We start from the raw sequence: 6,099 nt of genomic DNA on the forward strand, positions 1-6,099 counted from the left end.
GGGGCGGGGCGAGTAGGAGCAGAGAGAAGGAGAAGAGGCGGGGAGAAAGCCACTACAGATGGAAAAAAATGGGGAGGCTTTGAGGAATATGAGACTGAGCCGAGTCCTGCCTCTCGCCAACCACTGAGAGATTCGAAAACTGGACCTAATTCTTTTGTGATCGTTAAAAAAAAAAAAAAAAAATTCTGACCCAGAGGTTGGGGGGGGGGTGCATCTTCAATTTTAAAAGGTCCCTCGAGTGTATCCAGGGGCTGTTAGATTTAGGAGCGAGTACGCCGTTGTTTTTAATCCTGCAAGTGTGGGATGCTACAGAACTAAGCGGAAACAATTTGAGACTCATTAACTTTTAAGTGACTAACCCCATTAAAAGTCTAAACCTATTAAACAAATTCTTAGATGCCTCAGACAAAAATTTCACAAGACTGGAAATGTTTCTGGAGTGAGATATTAACAACATTAAAAGAAAGGGAATACCTCTTGGTCCCTGACTAAGGGTTTAGTGTCTGCATTCCAGGTAATCTGGGGTAGGAAGCAAGCCCATAGAGAGGGAATCATTCTGTGATAGGGGAAGCCATAGAAAGCCTCAGAAAGATTCTCAAGCTCCAGTGTGGCGCCTTAAAAAGCAAGATGAGGGGCGCCTGGGTGGCGCAGTCGGTTAAGCGTCCGACTTCAGCCAGGTCACGATCTCGCGGTCCATGAGTTCGAGCCCCGCGTCAGGCTCTGGGCTGATGGCTCGGAGCCTGGAGCCTGTTTCCGATTCTGTGTCTCCCTCTCTCTCTGCCCCTCCCCCGTTCATGCTCTGTCTCTCTCTGTCCCAAAAATAAATAAAAAACGTTGAAAAAAAAAATTAAAAAAAAAAAAAAAAAAAGCAAGATGATGAGGGTATCTACAAGTAAGACACTGATGTGGAGAAGAGAACCCCCAAATCTAAAGGAGCCCTATATACAGAGATGAAGTGTGGGTGTATATATCTTCTCCAAAACTTAAGATACTATGAGAGCTCCCCCAGAATTTACAATCCAGGAGCAAAGGGGGAGGATCATGAATTTACAGGGATTTTTCACCTCATCTGCTGGGAATTCAAAATTTTTAAATCTAAGTAGAATAAAAATATACTGTATTGCTCTCTTACAGTTCAATTTTTGAACTGGGCTTTTATACCAGAGGTGGTATGTATATAAGTGTCCCAACAGAAGTATGCACTTGCACAGAACAGAGTTTTTTAAAAAATGGATTTTTCCAGGAGGAAATTTTCAGGAGAGACTGGTGGGGGTCCTGGCGGAGAGGGCATTCCAAAAAGGGGGAACATCGTGTCCAATAAACAGAAGTGTGAAACATCAAGCTTTTGGTTTTGCTGGTTTTGTTTTCTGGGGTTTTTATTAGGAGAAAAGGGGATTAGGAAAAAGAGCACCAGAACATGGGTGTGCAGATAATAAAACACATGGTAGTCACGGTAAGTCAGACCTAGGAGATCAGCCTTTATCTTGTAGCTGGTGGGAGAAATGTGATTGGGCTCTATTTTAGAAAGATTATTCAAGGAGGATGAGTTGGAGGCATTTATAAGACTCAAAGCAGGGAGTCCATTTAGAAGAAGGTTGCAAACTAAATCATGTCTACGCTCATACAAAGGCAACAGTAGCTGAGGGGGAACGAAGGATTTCAGATATTTAGGAGATAGAATGGGCAGGGAATCAATGACTAACAGATGAGCCTGATGAGGGAGAGAGAGAAAATAAAAATGATTCCCAAGATACTGATTTATAAGACTAGATGCCATTAATCGGATTAGGAATGACAAGGAACAAGTGAGTAGGTGAAAAAAGGGGTAATGTTTTATTTTTGAACATGTCTATATCCATGTGCGTGAAGTCTCTGCTGGACACTCTGTGCTCTAGGGTTTCTCAGCCCTCGCACTGTTGACATTTTGGGCCAGAAAATTCTTTGCTGGAGATACAGAGAGCTGTCCTGTGCCTTACAGGATGCTTAGCAGTATTGCTGTCTTCTAGTTTTTCCCAGCTTCTCAGGCATCTCTTAGAAGCTTCAGAATGAAGGGGTTAGAGGCGCCTGGGTGGTTCAGTCGGTTAAGCATCTGACTTGGTTTCAGCTCAGGTCACCATCTCACAATTTCGAGTTCGAGCCATGTATCAGGCTCCGTGCTGACAGTGTGGAGCCTGTTTGGGATTCTCTCTCTCTATCCCTCTCTCTGTTCCTCCCTTACTCGTGCTGTCTCTGTCTCTCTCAAAATAAATAAATCAAACTTAAAAAAAAAATGAAGCGGTTGGAGGAAGCTCTGGGCTTTGAGCCCTCAGACCTACAGTCTACAACAAGACTGGAGCTCTTCCATCCAGGCCAAGGGATGGCCTTTGGGCAGAGAGGGGGGTGGGGTGACGTGATCTGGTTCATTTCTTGGGACTGGGCGTGGGGGCTGCCTTATTCCTGACACTGTGCCCCACAAGTTCCTGGGCCTGATTGCTCAATGGAAATGGATTTATGAAAAGTGACAAGAAAACTCTTTAAAATCTCTCTTGACCTTAGAACAATGTAGAACAACTTCCTTTATGCTATTGTTCTGGAAAGGCACCGAATAAAAAGATACACACATGGTTATATTTTGTGTGGTATCCTACCAGAAAAGTGTTCTAGCAAGTGTTAAATGTGTGGGGTTTTTTTTTTTTCTCTCTCTCTCTCTTATTTGGTGAGGAAAAAGTCAGCTACTTCATAACATAGACCAAGACAGGAAATTACCTCAGAATTACTTAGGAGATATCTTTGAAAAGTTACCCTAGAACCTCTGAGAGTGGTCCTGATGGTCCAGGGAGAGATATGGTGCCAAATATTTTGTAGTTTAAGGGTTGTGAGAACATCTACACCACCCTTCATGGAAAATACCAAAACCTGACGTGGGCAGCAGCTCAAAAAAATCTGATTACTAAGAGTTCAATACTAGAATCCCAGATAGAGAGCACAGATAAGCTTAGCACAGAAGAAATAGAATCCTTCCAAGAACCTCTCCTTGGATTTTTATTTCCATTGCAGGACAACAGCCATGTCTCCATGAGGTTGTATAGCACTAAACCTCATAAGACTCACGGAGCCTCAAAAAGCAGTAGCAAAGGTGGACTAAATTGATCAGACTCCAATATGGCATTCAAAGACTGCTAACAATCCTCACACCAATTGGGTCGAGTATGCCCCTGAAATGCTTGGCTAATTCTGGTGTAAAGCAAAGGAAGTATTCCAAGGAAGATCCTTGATTACTGAACACCGATTACGGATTACTGATATGGCAAGTAGGGCCCCAACAGTGATACTGAAAGTCAAATTGCTATATCTCAAGTGACTATCCCAGCAAATTTTGGGAAGGGGGTGGCTGTGGCAATAGCTTGGAAATCTGCCGGTAGATCTTGCTTATTCTTAGGGTCCTGCAAATAGAGGATTAGGTGGTTTCCCAAACAGGATGACAAGGGAGAAGAAAATAGCAATTCCTAGACCTTATTAGTAATAGAATTCTTCATGGTATTCTCATCTTGTCTTTTTGATCTAGGCTATATCTGCACGTATGTCCCCATTTCTAGCCATACTTTTTTCTTCTCTTTTTTCATGATTCATGTCACCAAAGGTTTATCTAATTTGTATATATTTTAAAGAAAAACTTTTAGTTTTATGAACTTGTTCTATTGTATCTTTTTGTATTTCTCTTATTTTTGCTTGTGTTTTTATTCTTCCCTTCCTTCTATTTTCTTTGGTTTTACTCTGTTGATCTTTTCCTAATTTACTGAGATAAACATTTAGCTCATTAATTTTCAGCTTCTATTCATTTCTTAAATAAGCATGAAAGGCTATAAATTTTCCTTGGGGAAACATTTTCATTGTATACCTCAAGATGTGATGTATAGTGTTTTCATTATCATTTGCTGTAAGTATTCATTAAGTTCTAATTCAGTTTCTTCTTTGACATATGAGCTACTTATAAGTGTGTTTTTAACTTCCATATATATAGAATTTTTAACCTTTTTGTTTTAACTTCTAACTTAATTGCATTATTCTCAGAGAACATGTTCTACATAATGCCTATTCTTTAATATTTGTTTAGATTTGCTTTATGCCTCACATGATCATGAGTGCTTAAGAGGAAATGTACCCTTTAAGTGTTGGACACAGAATCTGGAAGCATGAGATACCCCAGCCTCTCAAAATTGTCTTTCCTGGTCTCCATGGCACTACCTGCTTCTAGTATTCTGCTGCTTCTCAGACCATTTCTTTTCTTTTTCTTTTAATTTTTTAAAATGTTTTATTTGTTTTTGAGAGAGAGAGAGACAGACTGGGAGTGGGGGAGGGGCAGAGAGAGAGGGAGACACAGAATCTGAAGGAGGCTCCAGGCTCTGAACTGTCAGCACAGAGCCAGATGTGGGGCTCAAACCCACGAACCGTGAGATCATGACCTGAGCCGAAGTCGGACAGTCAACCGATTGAGTCACCCAGGCGCCCTAGACCATTTCTTTTCTATCTCTTACATTGGGTTCTCTTCCTTTGTTTTACCCACAAAATTCTTGAATCCTTAGTTCCATGCCTCATCTTTTCTATCTTCTTGTTTTTTACTCTCCTCTCTAGAAGATCTAATTCATACTGTGGCTTCAGCTACTGTCTATTATCAGGGTTTACAAAGTAGCCTGATCCAGACCTCTCTTCTGAGTTCCAGAAACGTATTTGCAATCTCCATCTGGACAGCTCCAACTTGCTGTTCTGTGTCCCAGGTGGCAAGATTTTCACCCTTGCCTGTATTCTTGCTCCTGGCCAAGAAGTCTTGCCTCCCCTCTTCCTTGCCACCTGTATCCAGTGTACCACCAAATCCTGTCCATTCTCCACAGGCTCCTGTCCTGTATGAGGCTTCTCCTTGGCATCACCACTGCTGCTTTTCTAATTTCAACACCCCGTCTGTCTTGCCTGAACATTGTTGCTAGGGGAACTTTACCCTTAAAAGAGCTTTCTTGTTCTAGAATCTCTGACTCCCTATTTTCTGCCCAAAGGACACAAGTGGGCCCCAGTTTGCTTTACAGCTTTATCTCTCAACCCCAAACCACCACTCTACACACTGAACCCCTACAACACTGAGCTTCTCGTGGATTCTGGAACTGCACAGGATGTTTATGTCTTTGACCCCTTGGAAATGGTTCCATCTGGAAACTTTGTGGGTTTTTTACTTTGTTTGTTTGTTTGGTTGGTTGATTGGTTGGTTTGGTCTTGTTTTAGGTAGGCTCCACACCCAACGGGGCTAGAACTCACAACCCTAAGATTAAGAGTCATGAGGGGCACCTGGGTGACTCACTAGGTTAAGTGGCCAATTTTGGCTCAGGTCTTGATCTCACATTTCACGAGTTCGAGCCCCATCTCGAGCTCTGTGCTGACAGTGCAGGGCCTGCTTGGGATTCTCTCTCTCTCCCTCTCTCTCCACTCCTCCCCTCACTATCTCTCTTGCTCTCTCAAAATAAATAAATAAACTAAAAAAAAAGAGTCACGTGCTCTACCAACTGAGACAGCCAGCTGCCCCCCCCCCCCGCCCCCCGACCTGGAAACTTTGAATGCTATTTTCTCCCTTCCCTCACTCACACCCTAAGCCCAATATACAGGAGGGCAAATGTGTATGCACACACATGCATGCACACACACACACACATACACACACACCTGGAAAAACCTCCTCATGTGTAAGCAAGATTAGAATGAAGAAGAAAGTTTTTTTTTAAGTTTCTTACTCTGCAGATGTTGACAATTAGGGACTAATGTGATTTTCGTTAGAGGAGAGTAGGTGAGTAGGGAGAAGGCAGGGAATGGTTAATAATACCTATATTGGCAAATAGTCCCCTTCTCTTCATTTTCTCTCTGCTGACTTGTTAGGAAACTTTCTTAACTCCCCATGAAATGATAACACGTTCATTTCCACTTCTCCTCAGACACCTAATTGCCTAGCCTTTTAGATGATTGGATGACCCTGTCTCCCAATCCACTTTCATGTTACTTTCTCTTGGGATTGGTTGCCTGGTAACTCTGACACCAGGTTTGCCTTCCTAGTAATTATGCTCTTTGTATTCTCCAAAATTT

This window comes from Neofelis nebulosa, chromosome 7 (assembly GCF_028018385.1).
Source record: "Neofelis nebulosa isolate mNeoNeb1 chromosome 7, mNeoNeb1.pri, whole genome shotgun sequence".
Lineage (NCBI taxonomy): Eukaryota > Metazoa > Chordata > Mammalia > Carnivora > Felidae > Neofelis > Neofelis nebulosa.